Source organism: Protopterus annectens, chromosome 1.part1, assembly GCF_019279795.1.
Source record: "Protopterus annectens isolate FY-2018-M chromosome 1.part1, PAN1.0, whole genome shotgun sequence".
In the NCBI taxonomy this organism is placed as follows: domain Eukaryota; kingdom Metazoa; phylum Chordata; order Ceratodontiformes; family Protopteridae; genus Protopterus; species Protopterus annectens.
This window is the reverse complement of record NC_056726.1, coordinates 1,586,305,491-1,586,333,075: the sequence shown is the minus strand read 5'-3', so window position 1 is coordinate 1,586,333,075 and position 27,585 is coordinate 1,586,305,491.

The following is a 27,585-nucleotide window of genomic DNA, read 5'->3' as shown; positions in this document are numbered from 1 at the left end:
GGAAGCTTACATCTTAGAGACCAATATAAGCAGTAAAGACCCCCAATAACCTATTACAGTCAAAGTCTAGGGATTCAAATGGAAAGTGGCTTGGAAGGAAGAATATATGACTGTCTTAAGAAGAAAGAAAAGCGGAAGGAGGGTATAACCATAAAAAATAACTATTTACACCATGTACTTCTATTTATACCATATTTACAACATATTTACACCATGGATGCCAGAGGATAACAAAATGATATAACAAAATATTTTGTAAAATCAAAAGTTACCGTGTGATGGTAACAATGTCTAATGGTTATAGGGCCAGAAATGATACTGATGGAGGTTTTCCTGGAATGTAGTGTTACAGACCCACATTTTGGAAGATTATTTAGTTTGGATTAGGTCAAAAAGACTACACCAGTAATTCTGAAAATATTCTTTTTTCTTTTTGTTATTATTGCATAACTTATGTGCAGATATATATTTGATTGCCATTAATGTAAAGTTTTCCCAAGCTATTGTTAAGGGTTTGACCCAGTTCTTGGCTATAAAATATTTGAGAAGGGCACAGGCTATAACACAGATGTGGCGATGGATACCCTTAAGAGATTTAGGAATAATATTTAAAATCATAGTTTTCCAAGAGAATGTGGTTTTTTCGTATCCCATTTTTTCCAACTGTGTTCTGAGAGAACACCAACGTTTGTAAATTTTCTTACTGCTCCAAAAGATGTGAAGTATATCTATGTTTGGGAGGGAACAGAACGGACAGGTTAGGTTTTTATTGTATCCGAATTTCAGTAAGACTGCTGGGGTATAGTAGGAATTGTTGTTTATCATAAGCTGAGTGCAAATTAGGTTTTTGAAGGGGGTTAAATTCAGGGTATTATTGATTGTTTCGCACTTAGACTCCATAGAAATTTCTCCTTGTATACCGTCCCAATATTTGGAAAATAGAAGTGAATGATTATACTTAATGCTTGACACAAGTTTATAGGTGTTTGAAATCATTTTGTTCCATAGGGAGAGTGATTTAATGATAGATTGTGATACTGTAATGTCTTGCTCCTTCACTCTATAGTAAGAGAATTTTTGTTTTATAAGTGAGCTAATTTGTCTTAAGATAGGATTATATTTGTTAGGAGCACCAAATAAAGCTTTGACCTTGGCAACATTTTTAGAGTTATAGAAGTGCCAAACTATGGCTTTCTTAACAATAGGAAAGTTTGTTAGATCGATCATTTTATTATTGATTTTTAAGTTAGGATTTTGGTGAATAGGTTGGAGAATGGGAATAGTATTGTGTAAATTTAAGGAGGTCATCAGAGTTTGAAAGTTGCGAATTTTGTTCTTTAGCGTAGGCAAGATCTTGAACTTGTAGTCACCATCAGGTGCAGAAAAAGGGACAGCATATGGATTGAGTTTTAACGAATATATATAGTTGCACCAGATTTTGATCCAGGTTGGGTACCAGGTTTCAGCAGAGGGGTCATAGCAGGCTATTTGTATTAGACGGCCAGCATTAATGATGTCGTAATATAAATTAAAATCTGGGAGACTTAAACCGACTTTGTTCTTTGGGGTAATTAGATTTCTGTATGATATTCGGTTGATTTAGGGAACCATAAAAACTTTGAGATTGTGGTTTCCATTTTTCTGAAAAAAATGTTTGGAACGTTTAAGAAGATGGAGTTAAGATGAAAAAGGATTGTAGGCAAAATATTCATTTTAATGATAGAAGATTTTGATAGCAAAGAAAGATTGATGTTTTTCCATCTAGTTAGATCATTATTTATCAAATACCAGACTCTATATAGGTTTGCTTTTATTAGTTCTTGGTGAGGGTGTGTGAAATTTATTCCTAGGTATTTAAGTGTATATTTGAGAGGAATGTCAGACAGGGGGAAGTAATATTCTAAGTGGTTTGCAGGGTTTAACGGAAAGATAGATGATTTTGCAGGGTTTAATTTATAATTAGCAGCCTCAGCAAAAAGATTAATAGAATTTAGAATTTTATGAAGATCGGTGTTGGGAAGCTCAAAATAGATGTTTAGGTCATCTGCAAATGCAGAACAATTTATACCAATGTTGAAGACTTTTGGGATATGGTGATAAGTCTTTTGTTTAACCCAGAGAAGGAAAGGTTCCAGATATAAATTAAAAAGATAAGGTGAGAGTGGGCAACCCTCCCTAGTGCCATTGGTAATTTTAATAGGGTGTGATAAAGCTTTATTTATATACAGGGAAGTAGAGGCATTGTTATAAAGCATCCTAATAGTGCTGATAATCAGATCAGGAAATTTAAAGAATTTCATGGTTAGGTAAAGGAAGTTTAGATCAACGTTATCAAAGGCTTTGGTAGCATCTAGGCTGAGTGCATAACATGGGTGGTTATCACTTTTTAGAAACAACATTAATGTGTTTAAGGTAAGAGCATTGTCACACAGCTGCCTCTGTTTCATAAATCCCAACTGTTCAGGAGAAATGACTGTAGCTATAATTTTCTGAATTCTATTAGCAAAAATGGTAGATAAGATTTTGATGTCAATGTTAATAAGGGCGATAGGCCTATAGCAGAGAGGGTTGGACTTGTCAGAGTTTGGTTTTGGGATGAATATTGTTTTTGAATTGTTCATATACTTATCAGTAATCCCTTTCAAGATGATATAATTATACATAGCAAGGAGAGTTTTAGAAAGGTGATGACTAAAAGTTTTATAAAATTATCCTGTAAAGCCATCAGGACCTGGCGCCTTATTTGGTTTAAACTTTTTAATAGCTAGCATTATTTCATTCAGTGTTATGGGGCTGTTTAGAAGGGTGTTTTGTGTGAAGGATAATTTTGGAACAGATAGCTCATTTAGGAATTTTTTTGTGCATTTCATTTGGGGTCTGGTTTTGGGGATTATAGATTTCAGTGAAGATATTTACAAAAGAGTTAACAATATCTTCATTACTGTATAAGTTTTTCCCTTTGTATTTTATTTCATTAATATAGTTTGGTCCCTCTTTGATGTTTATGAGTCCAGCTAGTGTTCTGGAGGGGGGTTGGGCCCATTCTGAATATCAGGGAAGGAGTTTGAGTTCTACCAAGGATTGATTTTGTAAGTAAAATGAGTACATTTTTTTTGTATCACATGTAATTTCTTTTCCAGTTCAGGAGAAAAATCCTTTTGTAGTTGTGCATCAGTCATATTTTGCTCATTGTTGAGGTTATTGATGTACAATTTTTCTTTTTTTTATAATAAGATGGTTTTTGTATGAGTATTCCTCTGATGACCGCTTTGGCCTTAGCCCATTGGATATCTAAGGGGATGGTGGATAAACAAGATTCTGCATCAAATTGTTTCAGATAATCATTAATTTCCTGCAGAACATCTTCTTTTTTAAGAATTTAGTGACCAAGTGGGACTACTACCATTGCGATTCAGTTGGTGAGTGGGATTAATACAAAGTGAGACATTTGAGTGGTCAGATATACATCTAGCCTCAAGGGCAAAGTTTGTAATTTTGTTTGAAAAGATATCACAGACCAAAAAATAATCAATTCTGGACCAGACTTTATGCGAAGCCGAATAAAACGTGAACGTATTTAGCTTTCTGTCATGGTCAAATATTAAAAAAGGTTCAACTAAGTTGAAACTATTTATCAAATGCTGAATAGATGCAGTTACTTGCGAGGGCTGTTTCCTGCTTTTATTTGAACTATCATTCAAGGGGTCCATGAGTGCATTCCAGTCACCACCAATAATGAAAAGATGATTAGGAAATTGAAGTCGTAGATTATGTATTCCATAGAAGAATAAGTGCTGGTTTGTACAAGGGCTATATAGGTTTAAGAAAAGTAAAGGGGATTTTACCTGAGGGTATGAGCAGGAAAATAAACACCATCTACCATTCAGGTCAAATTTAGTATTTAGCACTTCACCAGGAAAGGATTTTTTAATTATTATTAAAGTACCTTTTGATGCAAGACTAATCCCTGCTGATATTACAAGTTTAATCCCATTTCTTTTTTTAATATTATCCCATTGAACATTTGTCATATGGGTCTCCTGTAGAAAGATGATGTTAGATTTATCATGAAAAATCAGGTGCATAACTAGTTTCTTTTTATTGATTTCTTGAAGCCCATTTACATTCCAGGAATTCACACTAATCATCATAATTAGATTCAAAACGTAGATATATGCTAGGATAAACTAAGAAAAAAGCCCTACCAGGGACGATGCAATTAATAAACACATTTTTTATATATGACAGAAAGTGTAATATGGTAGTTAATCGTATTCTGGCATCCATGCTCCTTACCATAAACCCCGTGCCTAACCACCTATCTCCCTGAGTCATTTTTGAAAAAGTTTTAGATAGAAACAAGTGTTCTGTTTTTAAATATTTTCCCTTATGAAAAATAATACAAGAACAGAGCAGGGAGACATATAAACTAACATCAATAGTCCAAGCGCCAACAAACATTGGACAACTGCACCATCATGCCACTCCCAAAAATGTTAAGGAATATTGAAAAACATATGTACATAGAATGGACAGTTAAAGGCAAACTGACGTTCGAGTTGGGAGTTAAAGGAGATAAAACAATACCACCATAAGAACATAATACATACAGCATTTTTTTTTAGATTATTGACCTCGAAAATTTCCATGCAAATAGGCAAGTGAGGTTGGAGAAATATAGACAATAAAAGTTACTAAGCAATTGAAACCAACACAATTTATAACCAGAGCTATTAATAACCATTACAGCAGATAGTAACGCAGGTTCTATTTATAACTGGCATAGCAGTAAGTACCATCATAACCTAATACTATGTTTTGGTCTCCTGTCTGGAGAAGGGACAGTCAACATAGATAAGCTCTAACTGAGCATACTGCTCTAAAGAGGGGGTTAATGAAGGGGTAATTATAACAAGAAAAAATTACAGGTTAAATATATACATCAACAAACAGAATAGCTCTGAGTAATGTAAATACATTTTTTACCTATCTAGATATCTAGCTGGGTTTACTAAATATGCATTACACACAAAATTACATAACAATAGGATTAAAGAAGGAAAGACAACAACAAGAGCATTAATTGACAACCTAAGCAGATGATTGGATTTTCACTAAATGCAGTTCACAATAAACTACATAACTCACATAGCATCACTAACCAATAAAAAACACAGTTTAGCCAGCCTTTTTAGCAAGAAGCAAGTTTTAGCAAGCCGGCTAATTAAACCAAGAACAAGCATACAGCATATCAAGCTCACTAGCTCTGTAGCTTCACCTTCATTGAGAGAAAGAACAAGCCATCCATATCCTGCACTTTCAGTATGGAATTAAAGCATCATGCGTCATGAATCGTGATTGAATCATGGTGAAAGTGGTCAAAATGCTAATTTGTGTTACCATGCAACAACAGATAAATTTCAAACTTGAAGACATATTTTCAGTAAAGGTAGCACAGCTGTGAAGCAGACTAATGGATTACTAAACAGGCAATTGTCTTTAGCTGTCTTTAAATAACTTTTGACAATTGCATAGGCTTTTTATTTTACTCACAGAGTCTGAGTTTGTATCACAAACACTTTCACAATGAGCACTTAAACACACATCTAAATACTAAATAGAAAACTAAATGTGAACACATAAAATATTGTTTTTGAAAAACTGAAAGGCACAGAAAAGCATGTCTGAAGTATGGCATTGTAGTTTTGCAACATGACCAGCAGATGGCAGCTACTATACATTTTGATATGAAAGACGTCTGACAAAGTGATGTATTTGTATTGCTAGAAAAAAACTATATTGTAATAAATTCATTACTTAAGCATAAGATTAGGCTGCTGAATTACCCTGACCAGAGTCCTTTATAGTGCATTTAAATTGCCCCCATCCTGAAGTGTCCAGAAAATGTTGTTTTAGATCCATTTCTTCTTCCCTAAGCTCTAATTCATGATATTAGCATTCCCAGAAATGCACTGCTTCTTCTTCTGTTGCGACCTCCGACCTTGTGATGTCATCGGCTGATGTTCCTGTTGCATTCTGGGTAATGGATTGTTGAAACGGCCCTGGGAGCTTAGGGAACCCTTGTGGAGCTCTAAATAAGGCCTCAACAGGCCACAGGGAGCCTTGTGCACTGATACAAATGGGCCGACATATTGCTGAAGAGCTAGAAAGGAAAATAAAAACAAAAAAAATCCAGGACATCCAGATGATGGTAAAAATAAGCTGGGAAGATGACAGGGTAAATTAGAATCACTTAGCAGTGTTAGAAAGTCAGCAGAGATAGGTTTTTGTAGGTGTATTCATCTTGGTTATACTATTTGTTAGTCTTAATAGTAATTCATAGCTTTTAAGCATATACTGTATTATCTTAATTATATTATTTTACTAGCTTTAACAGTATAGCTAGTTAAGCAGGTAGTTCCTTGAAAGCTTGCATAAAAACTTTTTTTGCTTCATCTGCAGAGTGTATTAGGAACTTCTGATCCCCATAGCTGAAGGAGAGGATGGCTGGGTATTTCATCTTGAAGCGTAATTTTTTTTGATTAACAAAGCACAAAAAGGAGCTAGAGCTTGTCTTTGAGTCTTAATGGGTTGAGGTAAATCCTGTGCTATTGTAATCCTGTGACCCCTCCATGAAATGTTACTTTTCTTTTTTACAGTGTGGTAGCATGTGCAGCATTTAGTAGCCTTGCATACATCTGCCTAGGAACACCCTCATCTTGTGATCTTCGTAATGCTCTATGAGCTCTTTCAATAATAATTTCTTTAGCTAAGATTTTATTTTCAGTAATGTGTTCAAAAATCTCAGTTAGTATGACTGGTAGTTGTACTTGGTCAAACTTTTCTGGAATGCCACATATTAGAATGTTGTTTCTCCTACTGCGTGCTTCTAAGTCTATTATTTTTTGCTGTAAGTCACTAATAATTTTGTCATTTGTATTTACCTTGGTTAGTAAATCTTGTATTTGCTTTGAATTCTCCTCAGTTTTCTTGTCAATAAGATTGATTCTGGATGTAATTTGGTCTAGATTAGAACCAAATGAATTTAATTTGTCTGAGAATAATTTGAAATCTTCATGCAAGGGCTGTAATGCTGTTTTAAGGTCATCTAGTCAAAGAACAGACTCACCTTTAGATTTAGCAGCTCCTTTATTTGAATCCTGTGTTGATTTATTTATTCTCTGCCTCTTAGCTGTTACATCCTTTTCAGGTGACATTAGAGAAGATAGTTTGGTTTTAGAAGTTATAGCATCCATGGATTCTTGTTGGTTAGCCATCACTGGGTGAATTAAAGTGTAGGTTTAGGCCACAAGGGAGTGACTTAAAGAATTCTCCTTTAACTTTTCTTGTTTAGAACTCAGAACTCAGTCCTTCAGAGAAAATGATGCCACCATGCGGTTGCGGCCTTCAGCCAGTCACTAGAGGTAAGAACTTGCAGAAAAATGACAAAATTTTACTTTTTAGACCAAAATGTTGCTATAGGTCTTTTCCATGAAGTGTGGTTTAGAAGAAATACTCCTTTCCTGTTCAATTTGGTGCCAGATGCAGGTTTTGTTTTTTGAGCGGATAGATTTGGTTGATACAGGAGCAGCAGAAAGTGTGTGTTCAGTGCTCGGCGGCCATCTTGAACTCCGACCAATGATAGTTATAAAACTATAGCTTGTATAAAAAGATTTATAAAGTCAGGGAAATCAGAGATGATAAAATCATTGGTTGTTAGTTACATTAGACCCAAAGTTGAGCACAGAATAATAATATAGGAAAACATGCATGAGTAAACTGGAAAGAGTACAGCTGAAATATTCCAAGAACATTCACAGATGTGAACATTTAAGTTGTTATGAAACATTAAAATATCTGAGCTTCTGCAGTGTCTCATACAGATATTAAAGAGGAGACATTATTCAGTTATATAGCCCATTTAGAGACAACTACCTCTGGGACTGTTTGGGATTATCAGAAAGTACTAGAGAACCATCAGATAACCTATGTTGAAGATTCCATAGGAATGAGAAGTGTACTAATTAGTTCTCTGACAGAGTAGCTGATGCGTGGAACAGACTACCAAATTACATTAAAACAAGTATTAGTTTAGATATTTTTAAGAACAGCCTATGGTATTTGGACACTATCATGTTGATATTTTGATATTCGGTGTTCTGTACGTCGGGAATGTGATTGACGGTGTTTATTCGGGCTTATGCACGTTGGTGTTTTCAACAATGGGGTATATGAGGAGTCGGTGTTTTGGTCAGGGTATTTTAAATGTCGGTCTTATGGTATTTCGGGTAAGTGAAGTGGACCCATACACACACACACACACACACACACACACACACACACACACACACACACATATATGTGTGTGTGTGTGTGTGTGTGTGTGTGTGTGTGTGTGTGTGTGTGTGTGTGTGTGTGTGTGTGTGTGTGTATATACATATATATATATATATATATATATATATATATATATAGATATATATATATATATATATATATATATATATATATATATATATATGTATGTATATAGAGAGAGAGAGACATATAGAGATAACTGGATATATCTTTATATACTGAATAAGGTTTAAAGAGTATGGCAGAAATTATCCTACGGTGTTGTGTTGAAGGGTGGGATAGGACTTCCATTCAGGCAAACTAGTGCGTGATATACATTTTTAAGAAAAGGGGTGAAAAGATGTGTTATGTCTTTCATGAATCTCATTCTTCAGCCTACGTGGAAAATTATATGCTAGGGCAATGCATACAAGAACTTTGAGATACTCAAACATCCACTATAGGAAGAACAATGCAGAGTCCATATGAGCTATAGACTAATGCAGGTTAGTTAGGCATAAGCAGACTTTGATAAGCCTAGTCATATTGGATAGTGAACATGAAGTCTTATGACTGTGTGTCCTGGTTGGGTCACTTCATGTGATTCACATATGTGTGTATGCGATGAAAGTTACATCTCTATCTGTGCTCAAAGTCAAAACCATTCATTATGACTCTTGAACTCCATGCATGTGTGTTGCCACCACTCCTGTCCTTTATGCAAAAGGATGATGCATCAAATAGCACCCAAGTATAGTATAGAGTCCAGGATGGGATAAGAGATTTGGCAAAAACAAATGAATTGAACAGTATATCTTTTAAACCTTTTATCTGCAGTATTTTAGGATGATCTCTTGCCACAAAAAAAAAATGTGAAGCCATGAGAACGTGCTACTAAAGTGACTCAGTCACTGTATAAAAATTACCAAAAAGAAGACAAATGGATTTATTAAAATATCACATGACTTTCTTAAATATATCAGCTTGAAGCATTCCACTGAATAATATATCAGTAATAAACAGCCCTATCCCAAACCACAAAATTAAAATCATGTTAGTTATCCACAAACTGCAAACACTACATGAAGTACCACTGAGAGTTCAATATCAAATTAAGAAACAGGGACTGACATAATGGAATTGTACTACCATTCTATTGCCATAACAGTATTTGATATGCCCAAATCTGTACATTTATGCAATCAGCATGTATATACATACATGCATGCATTCCTACATGCATATGTGTATACATAAATGCACAAACAAAACAAAAAATCATGGGAAAATAAATAATTAACCAAAACATGAAAATAATTTAATTAAAGCAGTAAAAGACAAAAAAAAACCATTAAAATATTTAAAGTCGCCTTAAAAGACCACTTTGCAAATACCTGGACTTGCTTCTGTACACAACCACCATGAACTTAATCAACTGACCCCCACTGCATGCAGCCCCTTCTCAATTCATATGTAATTCTCACCACAGATCTCTAACTCCTAATACCTTTTTAACTAAATTTCTCCACTACTCATATTTACCTCCCTCCATTCTTATCCCACTTAACTTACTCCCCTTTCTCAGATTTCACTTGATTCTAACTTCTACTACTACTCTCTCTTATTTATAATTAAAAAAAAAATCTCTAATTTTCCCACTTTTACACATAGCCATCCCCCCTTTTTTCTTTTGACACCTTACCTTTTTCTATCACCTGCTCTATCAACTTCCCTTCTGCTTCTTATTAGTGATGTACATGCTGTTGCCTGTAAGAACTAAGATTTGATGTACAGTACTTTCTGTACTCTTATCTTAAACTCTGAGTTAATTGTCATTACTCTAAATGGGAATTCCTCATGTACTGGTGATAAATGAATGACTTTAATATGTTTTTTATTGCCTTTTTAATAAATAACACCTTTTAAACTCTCATGCTACAAGTGGGAACCCAAGCATTATCATGCATGTTTATATTGCCTCGTGTATACTGCACTGTTTGTAAATATTTTTATGGTGCATGTAATACTTTGTGGAGCTTTTCTCCCCTGGCTTCTGCTGAAAAAGGGCACAAGCTCCGTTAGACATTCGCGGTCAACAAATGTCAAATAAATAAATAAATAAATATTAAATGAACACATCAAACAGTAAAATGATCAGTTGGTTCAGACATTATAGTGACTGTAAGAGATCATTTTTTTATAGTAACCGAGCTGGTATAGGAGCATCTTTTTAATGGCTTCATGTTCTTTTGTGGCTGGGGGGCTTCCTAGAATACTGCAGATAGGAGGTTTGCAAAGATTCTGGAATTGATATATGGAATATGATAACAGTCAAAAGATATGAAAAAAATTGCTGTAAATGGAGTCATGATATGAATTGTAATGGTGCAAGACTGGACATGTATCTCCTCAAAGGTAACAGTGGAATATAAACAGAAGCACACGTGCATATAAGACTATGCTGCGAGTTCTTACTCTGTGTAGCATATGGAAAAATGGTAAGTGCAGCTGCCTGTAATACCAAGGTCTAGATATGAATCCTGGCCTGTGGAAATAGCCTGAAATGTATTTGCATAGTTACCATGTGCTTTTTTTTTAAATTTCATGTTTATTTCCACCTATAAAATACATGCAGCATGAATTATTTTTTACTCAAAAAAAAAAAAAAAAAAAAAGATATTTATCCCTCAGTGTAATGCAGCACTTTCCTCCATGATAAGCAAACATTTGGCCATGTGGCATTACTCAGAATAAAAAAGTAAAATAAATTGAATGTGCTCATTGAAAAAGACTTGAAATGAATTTAGTAGTGGTTGTGGTGGGTGTTTTTGCTCCCTCATACTTTCTGGCCATCTGAACTACTGCTATAGCTTTGCCCAGTAGCTATCTTTAGAAACTTTAGTTTAGCGGCAGTGTGTCCATCAATGAAATGTTGAGGTGTCCTCTCTAAGCCTAATAACTCCCTACACCTATCCAATAGTGCTTGGGGGGAGGGGGGGCATGTAATCTTTACACACTTTTATTACTTTTATTTATAGGAGATATAATCACCTAACCTTGGAAGCAGATGTTTCCCTTTAAGTCTCTGGTCACTCGGGATTATTCAATGTACAGATGTCTCTGATATATGTGCCCCCCTTCCACCCAGGAAGAGGTAAGGGGGCACTGCCCCATCACTCCTCCTCCTCCCTCTCTGGGGAAAGACTTTTAGTGTAGTGCTTGAGATGCTATTCAGACCTAGAATATCTGTGTTATAGCTAGGGGTTTATCCCTCTATGCCATGAAGCCACCTGCCAATGAAAAATGAGTTAGTGCATTAATTGTAACAGTGAGCACCTCGAATCATTTAAGCACTCATTAAATGTCTCAAAGACCCCTCGTTCTAAGAGGCTACTCGTCAAAAAACTATGCCACAGATTTGAACTTAAAAGTGGAAATATTAAGTTGTATAGTAGTGTATTATATATCTATCTCTATTAACTACACATTCATAGGTGTGTACTAGGCTAACGGCTACTCGGGGCATTTTAAGGACAGCCAAGCATCCCAGATTTTTAACAAATTCTGATGTCTCTCTGCAGCTAAAAACATGCTTGTGTAGGGTTTCTGTGGACAGTTCTGCATAGGCAGCAGTATTCTCAGGGTTTTGGGGGGGGGGGCTTGAGGTTTTGCCAGGTTATCACTTAATAGTAGGAAGTTAGCCTTAGAGTAGTTCCTGACCATTCCAGTGTTAGCTGGATTTCTGGGTTTTACTTTCAGTGGCCTGGCCTCACCAGACAGGAGATCACACTAGGAGGTGTGCAACACAGTCCCATATCAGTGAATAAAAAATAAAAAAGAAAAAAGAATAGGTGAAAATAAAAGAAAGTGAAATTCAATTTACAAGAATGAAAACATGGAACAGCAAGCAGTTGTGCTAGCATCAAGAAATAAAGACTTGGCTGAGGAACAGAAATAGAAATGAGAATAAGTGAAAGAAAAAAGACAAATAATATACAAGTAGTATTTAAACTATTATGGTTAAGAATTCAGAATAGATTTTGAATTCTGATTAATTTCATCTCTTCAGGATATTTTTTTTAAACAAGGAGGTGGGTTTGGCATAATTGTTAAGGTCATCACCTCATAAACTCATGGTACAGTGCTTGATTCAGACATTGAGGTATTGGCTAAACTTAAAATGGCCCATCAGCACTGTTATGAAATAGAAATGTGCATAGAAGCATGCAGCCAGAAAAATAATCTGTTGCTGCTAGTATATTATTGCAAGACTTCAAAACCTATTTGCTGACCTTCTTCATCATACCAGATCTGCAACCAAAGGGACCAATTGATCTTTCAGATTCTTGGTCTCAACTTATTCTCTAGTGATGGTGCATGTGACATTTATGAGCCATCAAGATCTTTTTCTGGCTATGGAAGGAAAAATATAAGAAAGATGGAAGCAATGTTCACATTGGATGTGTGAAGAATTCTTGTCTTCACTATGAGAAGTTGCTCAGAAAGAGATCTCTATCAAGAAAAACAGGATATTTCTTGAACATTTGACAAAGAATCTATGGACTAAATTTCTCTGTCTGATTAATAAGTATCAAAATATCGACTCCTCTATTAATTGAAAAAAAATGTCTATTCTAAGATGATGTTTTAATATATTATTCCTCATATTTGTTGCTATTTGTTTTGTACCTAGAAACTTTTTATTTTCCAGTTTCATATTTGTTTGTATTTCTGCCAGGCCTGCTCTCTATATTGGCACAACAGATAATGTTGTCACCTCCCTGAAAGAGGTTCTCTGGTTCGATTCTTGGCTGGGGTGCCTTCTGTGTGGAGTCTGCATATCCTCCCTGTGTTTACATGGGTTTCATCTGGGTACTCCGATTTCCTCCCACATTCCAACGACATGCAGAAGGTGGATTGGACACTATAATGCCATAGGTGTGAGTGTGTAGTGTGGAAGACCTACAGTGGCAGGGCTAGCCACCTGATGGTGTAAACCTTGGCTCTAGATGACTGTCACCCTAATGCCACGTGCAAAAATGTAGAAAAGGGGTAATGGATGCTCTATATATAGTCATTATTCAATTGTTGTTTTTTTTTTATTTATGGGAATGAAGGAAAAATCCACATTTGATATGGAAGAGTATAAAGCTTTGCAATATCCAGTATCTAGCCATGGAAATTAAGTCACTTTGCCTAGCTTTGGAATAAAACAGTATGTTGGTATGACATGTAAAAAATAAGAACTGAATAAAAACACAAAAAGGAAGCAAGAAAGGCAAAATAATTTAATCCTGTTTAGTACTTTGATCTACAACATAAACCAGACTTCAACAGAACAAACAAGAAACAACAAATAAAAATTATATAATGTTTAAAATCTCAGGACTCATCACATTAATTGTTCACATTTTAACAGAAATGTCTATCTCTCAAAACACATAATATTTACAATATAATCGAAACCAAATGGTTTATCTGCCTGTGACATATTCAGTTACTTAGATTCCCTTATCTCAAGGTTCTTTTAAAAAAGACCACCATGCATAACAAGTCTATCATAAACTACATAAATAAATAAATAAATAAATAAATAAATAAAACTTGTTCCATATTTATTTATTTATTTATTTATTTGCAGTTGGTTTACCAGGATAGTCCATTGGGCCTAAAAGAACCCGTTTTCAATGGAGTCCTGGGGAGAAAAGCTCCAAAAAAAACAGACACACAAAATAGGTACAAACAATTTAAAAAGCCCTTAAAACAAACCAGAGGGCAGGAATAAACAATAGATAGCTTAGATACTTATACAAATGTAAAATAGGATACAGTCATTGATTTTGCATTTTAGGTAACATTCATATAATACAGTGTAATAGAAATAGGTAAAATAGATGTGAGTTGTGTATGACTTTAGAGGGGTAGAGTTGTTTTGTTATAAATGAATGTAGTTATGAAGGGAATGATAAGATAAATAGGCTTTGTTGAATAGCTTAAGAATGGATGAAGGATTAAGAGTTCCATATTTTTATGATGGATGAGAACAGGAACATTCCCATTGCAATTTTAGATGTGTGTGTAGAGATTTTTTAAATGAATAAAGATTAGAGGTGGTACGAATGGATGGTGGGAGTGAGTTCCAAAGACGGGCTAGGTTAGAGGATAGAAGGTATTTGCCTGGGGGACGTGTTGGTTTATGTACTTCTAGTAGGTTTTGGTTGTTAGACCTTAAGACTGCTGTATCATATGCTGTACTGCTGTGCCATATGCTGTACTTATCTGATTTTTTTTTTGTTGTTGTTAAGATTCTTGGTCTTGATGGAATACCACTGCTTTGCAGCCCTTTTTAGGTTTATAGGTTCATATGTGGGTACTAGGCTATCTGCCTGAAGGCATTTATAAGCCTAGCCAGAATGTGTTGGCTTTCGTCCTCCTCTTAGATTAATTCCCTGTGCCTCTGTCCAGCAGAGCCACTGTAGTGATCCCCGAGGTAAACTTTCTGTTTCCCATCCACTCGTCGAGGTTTCTTTTGACGAGCGTTAGTGAAGAGCTCTGTTTAATGTTGGTTGGGATCTTGTTCCAAAACATGGGAAGTCTCTGGGACAGGAATCTATCCCTCCAGCACGTCCTATTTATTGTTGTGGTGAGGTTTAGATCCCTAGAGCGTGTGGCTCGAGGGGATAAGGTTTTCTTTAGGTGGAGCATGTCCATCAATTCTGGGTTGGATATGGCCTTGTATGTCAGGCAGAGATCACCTCTGAGTTGGCGGTATGCAACCGAGTACAACTGGAGTTTCTTCAGTCGAGCTGCATAGGGCATCTGTTTGAGGCCATTGATCCTCTTGGTGAGGTACTTCTGTGGTCTTTCAAGCTGTTACCGGTGTCTTGTAAGGTACATTCCAAATGGGGCGTTGTACTCTAAGATGGGTCTGACAAGTGATGAGTAGAGGGGCACAGTGACCTCTTTTGATCTGGATGCGAACCCTTTTGTGATTAGGTAGGCCACGTAGAAGGATTTTCTAACCACTTTGGCAATGTGATTGTCAAAGGTGAGATTACTGTCTACTTGAGTCCCCAGATCCTTTATTATGTCTTCAGTATTTAGGGGACTACCAACTATGTGGTAGTTTGTGGGTAGTTTGTTTTTTCCAAAGGGGATGACTATACACTTTTTGGCATTTAGCTTGAGGCCATGATTTTGACACCAGGTATCCATCTCAGTGAGACCCTTTTGGAGGATGTCTGTGTCAGCTGGAGAGTCAGTTATAGCTCCTAGTTTGCAGTCGTCTGCGAACTTGGTCATCCATAGTCCTCCTGTACTTGCCTGTACCTCTGAGAAGTATATGCCGAACAGGAGGGGTCCTAGGACTGAGCCCTGGGGAACATCACTTGTAACTGGTTTAGAGACGGACCTAGCTTCCGCAACTCACACCATGTGGGTTCTGTCCGTGAGCCAGTTGGCAACCCATCTTGTGACGTAGGGGCTTATGTTCAGGCTGGTGAGCCTGTCTATAATACCAGAATGGGGAATGGTGTCAAAGGCCTTAGCGAGGTCTAGGTAGGCTGTGTGTACCACCTTTCCCTCATCTATAGCCTTAGTAACTGTCTCAAAGAAGTCCACCAGGTTTAGGAGGCATGATCTGCCCTTAACAAAGCCAAACTGGGTAGGGTCCAGTGTTTGGAGGTTCCAATGTCTCTGTTAATGAGTTCCATGATGATGTGCTCCTTAGCCTTGCAGACCAAGCTAGTCAGGCTTATAGGGTGATAGTTCCCGGGGTCTGTTGTGGCTCCACCTTTGTGGAGTGGAATAACTGTTGCTGTGCGCCACTCTATGGGTATGGCCTGTGGAGAGGCTGAGTTTGAACAGTGTGTTTAGGTGAGAGGTTAGTTCATCTTTGAGCTTGTGTAGGACACAGCCTGGGACACCACCTGGTCCCATTGATGCTGAGTTTTTTGGCTTTGGAGAGGGCTGTTTTAACCTGAGTGTCTGTGATTTCAGGGACTCTACATTCTTCTGGTATGGTTATGGGCCCTTTTGGGGGTGAGAGGGGGGGTGAAGTTTGTGCTGAACCTGTCTGCCAGGATGTTGGTGATATCGGTCAGTTCAGTGTATTTTTTGCCATTCTGCACTAACTCCGAGCAGATCTGAGCATTGCCACTTAGATTCTTGACGTAGCTAAAGAAAGCCTTGTGGTTATCTTTGGAGTCCTTGGCAATTTTTCTTTCAAAGCTCGCCTTGGATGATTTTATGAGGGATCGAAGTTTCTTGCTGATACTGATCAGGGATGTCTTCCCTTCTTGGGATTTTACTCTTTTCTGTACTAGTTTCCTCCTTCTGTTGTATGGCTTGTTTATGGCAGGAGTCCACCAGACTGGTTTCCTTTTCTTGGAGGAGTGAGTCTTGGTTTTGCTTGGGATGGCACGATCCATGCATTCTTGTAGCTGCCCGTAGAATGCATTAGTAAAGGATTTTGCAGCTTGGACAGTGTTATCCTTCAGCATTGGGGCTTTGAAACTTTCCACCTTGGTCTTAAGTAATGTGACGTTTGCTTTTGAAAAGTTTTTCATGGTGGCTTTCTTGTCCGGGGGTGGGGGCGGAATATGGCTATCCAAAGTGATTTGTTTAGGGTTAGATCTAACCAGCAAGGGGTTGACCTCTGGTGTGGAGCACTGGTCGCCCATGTTGGTGATGACCAGGTCCAATATGTTGTCACCTCTGGTGGGAATGCTGACCAGCTGAACCAGGGCATTTTAGTTTATAAATTCTAGGAAAAGTTGGGCAAGGGAGATAGTACTTGAGTAGTTCTCCCGGTTAATGTTTGGGTTCATAAGTTCATAGGTTCATAGGTTGGTACTAGGCTATCAGCCCTAGGGCCTATACAAGCCTAGCCATAACAATTCCCTGGATATTTCTTCCCACAATATTTACTTCTCTGGACCCCTGTCTAGCAGGGTGACTGACATGATCCCCGGGGTGAATTTCCTATCTCCCATCCAATCATCAAGGTTCCTTTTGAAGAGGGCCAAGGAGGTGCTCTGCTTGACATGTATGGGCAGTCTATTCCTGAGTATGGGGAATCTCTGGGTCAGGAACCTATCCTTCCAGCATGTTTTGTTCATTGTGATGACAAGGTTTAGATCCCTGGAGCATGTGGCTCTGAGAGATTGGGATTTCTTTAAGTGGAGCATGTCCAACAACTCAGCGTTTGACATGGCCTTGTATGTTAAGCAGAGATCGCCTCTGAGTAGACGATATGCCACAGAGTATAGCTGGAGTTTTTTTAGATGGTCAGCATATGGCATCTGCTTTAGGCCTCTTATTCTTTTAGTGAGGTATTTCTGTGGCCTTTCCAGCTGTTGCAGATGTCTTGTGAGGTACATACCAAATGGGGCATTATACTCTATAATGGGTCTAATGAGGGATGAGTACAGTGGAACAAGGACCTCCTTTTTTCTGGATGAAAAGCCCTAAGTGATGAGGTGTGCCACACAGAAGGATTTCCTGACTGTTGTGGTGATGTGGTTATCAAAAGTGAAACCACTCTCCACCTGTGTCCCTAAGTCGCTCATCACACTTTCAGTGTTTAGTGTCCTGCCACCTATGTGGTAATTCATGGGTACATGTTTTTTTTCCAAAGAGGATAACTATACATTTCTTGGCATTAAGCTTGAGCCCATGGCTCTGGCACCAGGCATCTGTTTCTGTAAGGCCCTTTTGTAGAATATCCACATCATTTGGGGATTCAATAATGGCTCCTAGTTTGCAGTCATCTGCCAACTTTGTTAGCCAGAGTCCCTTAGTGTTGGCCTGTACTTCACAAACCCAAACTGGGTGGGGTCCAGTGTTTGAAGGTTGCCAGTGTCTTTGTTTATAAGTTCCATGATAATGCTTTCCATGCCCTTGCAGATCAGGCTAGTCAGACTGATGGGACAGTAGTTCCCGGGATCCAAGGCGGATCCCCCCCTTGTGGAGTGGGATAACTGTAGCTGTGTGCCCCTCAGAGGGCATGAAGCCTGAGGTGAGGCTATGATTAAACATGACACTTAGGTGAGGTGCCAGTTCATTTTGTAGTTCATGTAGTACACAGCCTAGGATGGCGTCTGGTCCCATGTATGCTGTATTCTTAGCTTTGGAGAGTGCGGTTTCTACCTGTGTGGCTGTGATTAGCAGAATTTGGCAATCTTTTGGTATTGAGATGGGCCCTTTAGGGGGAGAGAGGGGGGTGAAGTTGGCACTAAATCGATCTGCCAGGATATTGGCAATATTCTTGGGATCAGTATATTTAATGCCATTCTGTTGTAGCTCAGAGCAGATTTGAGCATTGCCATTTAGATTCTTGACATAACTATAGAATGCCTTGTGGTTGTCTTTGGAATCTTTGGCAATTTTATTTTCATAACTAGATTTTTTAGGATTTTATGAGGGATCTCTCTTACTGAGGCTGGTGAGAGAGTTTTTTGCATCCTGGGTTCACCCAGTATCAGGGTGTTTGGTAGGATCTTTATGTTTCCCAGTGTTTAAAGAAACGCGGAATGGGGGTCCTGGGACATGGTGGGTGATCTGTAGCAAGCTACAATTTGAATTGCAGTTTTGCCCATTGTTAGTTGCATGTGGATGATCTCTGAAGCATCGTGCTGTGTCACTAACCTGGAGGTGTGGGTATCCTTGATGAATATGGATACGCCCCCGCATTTTGTATGTCGGTTTGGGTTCTGTGGCCAAAAATGTATGGTATGAGTTGTAGCCTGGTAGTGCTGGAGTGCTCTCTGGAGCCTTAAACCAAGTTTCTGTTACTGCATATATATTGATTTTCTCTATACTGAGGAGTGCCTCGAGTGCGTGCATTTTGAGATTTAGACTTCTGGCATTGAGTAGCATTACCCTCAGTTTTTTGTTACTTGTGCTATTTACAGCGGTGGGTTTGTCTTTTCAGCCTTGCCTAAAAAAGGCACTATGGGGTGGCAAGAGCCTTGGCAAGTATTCAAAAGCCTAAGGATGACAGGTGCAAGCCATCTCTAGTGAAGCAGCATGGCTTGTCGAGCATGTCATCCCAGGCGGACAGACACTGGATCCCCTTTGACACCAGAAACTTATCCAATTGTTGAAATTGAGAATGTTTTCTTTATACCGTGGTATCATTCTTGGTGAGGACAGGATGCTACTCAGGGTCAGGGTCATACTGGCCTGAACTACATGATCAGAGAGCTCTTCCATGTCTCTTTTCATGTAGTTCAGGGAGGTACGGCTCAGGTCATTCACACCAACATGGACAATGACAGAGTCATATTTGTACTTGTTCTGGAGTGACCTGAGTGCTTGTGTTATGTGGCAGATCCTGGCACCTGACAGGCAGCTAACAGTAACCTTCTCCTTATTCAGCCTAGTGAGTGGGACATCAGTGTACCTGACTATAGAGTCACCTGTTACTAGTATGTTGGGTATGTTAGTTTGCCTTAAGGGCTGTGATTGCATGGCACACTGGTTTTGTGAAGTATGTGTTTCATGGTATGTGTTGGGGGGGTGGAGGTTGCTTGGATGTTTGCTTTGGAGGGCTCTGTTGGTTTTGCAGATTTTTATTTAGATCCTCTGAGTATGTTTCCATGTATTTATGTGTGTTTTTTGCCAGTGCTGGTTTAATGGGTCTATGTAAGACTGGTGGTGTGATGCAAGTATTTCCCTTCTCCTCTTGACTGTCTGATCCAGTCTTGGGTTGAGAGAGCTTAGCATCTAGTTTGGCTGTATAACTGCATCTCTCGCATGTATTAGTGTTTGGTGGTAGGAAGAGGGGGTTGTCTGTGTACATGAGGCAGTTGTAACATTGCCTCAAAATGCCCAGATTCACCAGTTGGACTGGAGAGTACACCTAAAACTGCCCTTTGGACATGCCTGGATAGGTACAGTGAACTGTTTTATTGAATGGCTGGTAAGGTCGAATAGAGAGCCTTGTCCTTCTGTACAGTACAGGAGGGTCTAGTGCTAGGGTTTATAAGTGCTTGCTATAAGTTTTGAACAAGTGCCGGGCTGAGAAATTAATGGCTTGAGTGCTTAAGTTGAAAGTTTGTCCAGTTTCAAAGGAAAAACTGAAGAGGAGACTTTGTGGAGCTGGGAATAGTTTTACCCTAGCTACTTGTTATTTCACCATAGTAACTGTTACAGGCAAAACAAACAGCAATATAAGCAATTCATTAGGAAACACTACTGTACCATGCCCAGGGCAGCAGAGACTCCAGCATATGGTCCAACAATAAAAATGGGTAATCCAATATATAATTACATCATGTACACTGCTCACATTTCAAAGCGCAAGGCAATAAAAGGTATCGCAGGTTACTAATACATTTTTTAGATTAAACTAGCTCTTGTAAACAAAACAAGGTTCACTTCCAGTGACACCAGTCATATCAAAATTATATAACTTGATGTTCCAGTTGTTATATACACATTTTATAGCATCACTGTCCATAGTCATATTCAGAAAAAAATGCTTATGGGCATCCTAGGAAATCAAATTGTGGTTAAGCATTTCAGCTAATAAAATTAAAGGAAACTCATCATTTCTTTTAGAGTTGTCTTCCTTATTTCAGAATGTAGTCTTAAATCATAACCACTGTCCAAAAACAATGTGACAATAAATTCCAATTCTTTTGTAAATATATCATCATCAACATCATCAAAGGTGAGCCTTGAGGTGTGCACCATCTGGCATCCCGGTATAATCTTTTCACTAGCCTGGGATGACTGCTGGAAAAGTTACCATAATTGTGAACAGAAGTGGATTTACTAAATAAATACAGACTCCCAGATTTATTAATATTCAAACAGATCTCTAAAAAATCAATGTTAAACCTATGCAACTAAGTGAAAATCTCAGAAAAACAATAATAATATTCACGTAATCAACAAATTATAACAAAGTTTGGTCAGATCCATCCCAAATAAAGAAGCTGAATATCAATAAACCTTTTGTAAACAATTACTCTGTTAAACAAAGGGAGAGGTAGGTAAAACCTTGCTTTTCTACCAGCTAATAACAAAGCTCATGAAGGTCAGTGTTGCTGTTGCACACATCTCTGCCTAGAAACTTGTTGATAATGTTTAGAATTAAATAAAGATATATATTTTTTCCAAGTTGGCAATTAAATCAAAATGCAAAGAATATTAATGTTCCAGTTTGTAATTGTAGACAGCTGAGATAAAACATTCCTAAAACATCTAAACCAGTACACTAAGAGAAGCTACTAAATAATGACCCAAGGATTCAGAAACACCAGAAGTGTGATGACAGGAAGCCATCCTCTGTTTAATAAAGTATGTGTGTCAATGATCCCCAGTTCTCATTAATGATGAATGTAGCCAGGCAAGTGTTTGCAATGAGTAGCTAATTATGTATGCTGCAGGAAGAGCAGGTGACAGTATGATGCAATGAAATGGAAGTATGGCCAGCTCATGTATAAAGCACTTGTTACACACACTCAAGGCTGCTTTGTTGTTTTCATATACAGAAAATACAAACTGTGGATACTGATAAGGGAAATAAGATGAAAACAGGAGTGTACTATAGCTAGAAGGATCATATAGACATATAGCTTAGGCAGGACTGTGAAGGGACGTGGTGGCATATAATCAGGGAGTGGCAAGACAACAGACAGGGGGACATTACACACACAGACATACATTTCCACTAGAAAAGATAAAAAAAACATAAAACTAATATAATGTTTCCTTCAGGTTACCCACAACACTTTTACTACACAAAGACCTTCATTAATAGGCTGAGCTAGAGAAGTAGTCAGACAAAAGGCTTCAGTGAAGCACAAAGCAGTTGATTGTTATATACTTGCATAGGGAAAGAAACAAAAAAGAACATACAACCCAGAGAGGCTTGAACACACATCCCTCCCTCCCTCCCCACTTCAACTGCAAAAGCATTTCATTTACAGGCTGAGTTACAGAGGTGGTTAGTCACTGCCATACAATGGATCTTGACTGATTTGCATGAACCAATATCTGCTGAGACCAATTTACGTAGGGCATAAAAGTGGTGTACAATGAGCAGTGAGATGACCGTGCAACGGCCCAGCAATCCTGACCACTAGCACCAGTGAGGGGCATCAATATAGGGAAAGGATAATAAATACACACACACAGTAAAGGACAATTTCCCTTAAGAGCACACAGAGACCGCAGTCATTCTGGGGCTGGTTCCTCCCTTTCTCTCCAGTTCCCCAATAAGAGTCCCCACTGGTACAGCTATAGGGTTCAGATCTCAGCCTAGTGGGCAAGTTAAAACCTCTAGCACCGTCTATGTCCAACCAGTGCTTCATGGCTCTGCCCAAGTAGCTGACACACACACACACTTTGAGATAAGAGTTTTATACAACCACACAGACACTCCTGTGACAGGTTCTCCAGCTGTGCCTCTTTTACCCAGACTATATGGTAGTACCACTTGCCACCACCCACTAATATTTATCAGCTACTTAAAAGGCCCTTAACAAAGGGTGTCCAATTATTACTGTGCAATACTATTATCCAAATAGTAAGTGCAACTGAACGGTCAAGGCTTATTGGAGTGGCTTGGCCAGTATCACTAAGTACATGCAATGTACTCTTAGAGCTTAAATTATCTCTACACAAAACAGCCACAGTTGAAAGGTTTAAAAATATTTAATAATAAATAATAAAAACAGAAGACAATACTTCTTACTACACAGTGCTAGTCAAGAGTTCAGAGATCACAGAGAAATACTTAAAATAATACAGTAGAAGAGTTCTGACATTAATGCAGAAAAAGAGAAATCTAATCATCTTATTTCCTAGCTATATCTAGGAGAAAACACAGTTCTAAAATGAACTTACATATAGAGCAAAGCACTGCTGGTGATGTTGGATGTTCTGAAGACAAATGCTCCATGCCTTCATTCTTTCTGTTCTTAAATTGATAACATAGTACCACTGATTCATTTCAGACTACATCATTTCCTTCTGATTCCCAGGCTAACAGAACTCAGAGGTTAATAGCCCTTTTGATCTTGCAGCTGGTCAGGAAGTAAAATCAATAAAAGAAATTATACATGTAAATTCTAGCCATTAACTCTGGCCTCAAAGCAATAGGCAGAATGTCTCCCTCTAGACATCTCGGATCCGAGTTTTAGATCAAAGAATTTCACAATGCTTGACTTATCAGCTTTCTTACAGCAGAGTGCGCTGTTGTTACATTTTTTTCAGTTCAACATCCAATACAGTCTTTTCACATTTAAGAGAACAAGCCTGTGGCTTACATCAATATTTACAAATGACAGAATTATCTACAAATTTCTATCTAGCTAGGCTGGCAGCCTTCACCTATCTTTACAAGCAGTACCAGCTCTTGTCAGTTGTACATCAGTATTGATGGTGCATGAAATTTTACTAACAGGTTAGAAGCAAACAAAACAACTATATTGACATAGGTGTTCTTACAGATAAAAAAATTGATCTAACATGTTTCACCCATCTAGGAGACATACAAACACAGAAAAATAAACTTAAATGTTATAGTTACACAACTTTGGGGAGTATTGAATGCACGGCATTCTCAAAATGTGGGAGCACAGCTTTAACTTCCTGAACCGTCTGACCACATATATCTTAGGATGCGTGCACAAACATGCTTATAACAGTCAGTATCTTTGAGTGATTGCAGTTATGACAGAAGTTCACTGCAGTGTGAACGATATATATTTTTCAAATGAATCTCTACAACTGTTGATATTAAAAGCAAGGCTGTCTGAAGCACTTATTCTCACTCCATTACTCTCTTTGCTGCACCAGTCTTCTTGGCAGCTGTCTATTCCCTTCAATTTCTTCTGGGACTATAGACATTAAAAGAGCAATGTGCAACATCACTGGATAGTGTGTTGTACCAGTTGAAATGTGTAGCTAAAATAAGGCCTGATTACAATACTGAGGTGGTGCCTGTTCTTTAACTTCCACCTCCCAATGGCCAAGGAGGTCAGGATTGTAGTGCAACATGTGACTATAATGGTGACAACACTGATCCACTTTGTGTGGGCTGCCAGGTTCATGAATGACAGCCTAGAGAATACTATCACAGACTTAGCTTTATACTGGGGCCCTTTATAGCAGTCTTGTATGAGACACTGGCTGAAATTCTTATGTAGAAGGTATATACATATATTGAATCCTTCTCACACCACCTCTGTACTCTAAAGCAGCATTACCCTCAGTGAAGAATCTCAGTAAAAAATGACAGGGAATTGGTGACCAAATCTGGTCTTCTGTGTCCCATATACCATGCAACATCATGCATCAAAGGGACCTCATTTGATTAAATCATGGCAAATCCATAAAATATAGTTACTTTGTTCACTATCATGCTCCTAATGACTGGTTCCTATTACATGAGCGAATGCTAGAAATAGCAAACACTCATTTATCAAATCCAAATGCAAAAAACAACAGAATATCGAAGGAACAGATCAGCATATTTTTCCCCCCAGGGAAAACATTTGCTGGGCCATTCTCCTGACTTTGCTGTTTTCTTCACTGTGGTAAAATCTCTGAGTTGGTATATTTAAGGTGGGGGAGGGTGTAGGGGTGTGTGGGGCGAAGCCCTCCTAACCACTTTATGTTGCCTTTACATTCTTTTTTTTTTTTTTTTTTTTGATCAGTGAATTTTCTTCCCTTGGAAAAAATTTGCTGATCCATTCCTATGACATTTTGTGGTTTCGTGCATTTGGGTTCGATAATAGATCGTTCGCTATTTCTAGCATTCAATCATATAATATGAAACCCCTAATGAAACCTGTTGCAGTTATAACCATGACATGTATTAGTGCTGTGATGCCCCACCACTGGCCCAGTAATCAAGGAGCCTCAATTCTCACCATTAGCACCAGTGGGGAATGTACACTGGGAAGGATGACAGGTACACATACAGTATTTCCAGATGCAGCTCTCTGCATCAAGTGCAATTTCCCCTAACATCACACAGAGATCACTGTCAGTCTGGGGCTGATATCCCACTTTTTCTCCAGATCCCCCAATAAGACACCCCATTGGCACAGCTATAGGGTTGAGATCTCAGCTGAGTGGACAAGCCAAGAACTCCAGCACCCTCTCTGTTCAACCAGTGCTTTGTGGCCCTACTCAAGTAGCTGACACACACACACACACACACACACACACACACACACACACACACACACACACACACACACACACACCTGGAAAAGGCTGGCACAGGTTCACTAGCTATGCCCCCTTCTACCCAGACTATAAGGTAGCCACCAGCTACATCCTTATCAGCTACTTTAAGGCCCTTAACAAAGGGTGTCCAATCTCACTGTGTAATGTTACTATTAATACAAATGATAGTTTGACCAAGAGGAAGGCTATTAGGAGTGGCCCACACAGTGTCACAAAATAAGTATGCAAGTACTCTCAGAACTTAAATATGTCTCACAAATATCAGCCACAATGAAATTTTTAAATATATTTAATAACAAATAATAAAAGAACAAGAAGATAATCAGTAAATAATCACAGTTACATCAGAGTTCAAAATCACAGGAAATACTTAACACTGCAGGACAGCCACAAATAAATAAAGAAAACATCTAAGCTATACTTCACTATATTCTGACTGTATCTAAAAATAATTACTGTTTCCTAAATTTACTTACAGAGCAAGGCAAGCAGATGTGGTGCGTGGATGTTCTTGTTAGGTCAAAGCAGAATACAAAATGCTCAGTCTCTCTCCCTCAGAGAGTTCTTAAATTAATATTTCAAATATTACTGCTGGGGTTGCTTGCAGCATATCATCACTTCTTGTCATCTGACTATCCCAGGTGAAAACCCCCACTGTAGCTGGTAGCATCTACCTGTGAAAATATATAGACCTCAGCTCTTTTGGCAAATGGTGGAAGTCGTAAAATAATTGACATTCCTGCAAATTTAAAGACAATACAAAAAATCTCTAGTTCTAGACATTATGTCTCCTGTTGCACTGAAACTGAAAAAATAACATCTCTTTTGTTTATGGCCCAGCCATAAAGTAATTCAACCACAACCATTATTCTGAAGTTTTGCAAGTTAATCTCCTGTGTTTCAGTCTCCCCTGTTAAAATATATACATTTAAACAGTTACGATAGTGCATATACATTTCTGCTCAGTACTTTACAAAACATCTGTTTCTCAGTAAACAAATGCTAAATAAATAAAAAATAAAACTAATAAAGTAGAGCAACAAAGGGTATTTAACTTTGCATATTATATTCACACCTTCAGCCACAATACTTACATCAGGGGGTGTGTGGGGTGAAGCCCCCCACTTTATGTTGCCTGCACATTCTTTTTTTTATTTTTTTTTTTGACTCAGCGAATTGTTTTCCCTGGGAACAATACACATTTAAACAGTTACAATAGTGCATATACATTTCTGCTCAGTACTTTACAAAATATCTCTTTCCCGGTAAACAAATGCTCAATAAATAAAATAAAATAAAGTAGAGCAACAAAGAGTGTGTAACTTTGCATATTATATTCACACCTTCAGCCACAATACTTACAAGTGGCGTGATAGGAAGACCTCCTGGTTGCCATCCTTGGGGTTGAGTGACCTACAGATATAAAAAAGCACAAATGAACACAAACTACTGAAAAAAAAGGTGGCACCCCTGAAACCACACACTTAAACAGCTCAAGTGAATCCTTGTAATCAATGACTGTAAAACACTTTGCAAGCGGTAAAACCACTTTTTATTTAACTAAAATAACAGCTAGATAAGCGCTGTCATCAAGAATCTTCTTAACCTCATCAGATAAGAGCCAGTACATAGAAACACTAATAAATACATTCTGCAAGCCCATTAATTAAGGAATAAACCAATCCCATCACATTTTCTAGGAAAGACCTCCCTAAACTCATGAATATTAATGAAATTCAGTCTTAAAATACAATATTAAAAGAATACTATTAATAACAACATGATATTATAATATGGCTTCTTAATGAAGTCATGATTGAGGTGGTTAATAAAAGAGAAAGAAGTTTCATTAAACCTTTGTTAGGTGACAGGAGGTGATTCCTGATCAGGGCATGCCTTCCACTGATGATTGTGTAGTAAATGGGGTAGGTGTAGAAACTGACTTGTCCTGATCTAATGTTGAATATAACCCAAACTTTAAATGCACTTTTATTACTACCTTTCATAGTAACAGTAAGGATATGCTGGATATTTTAT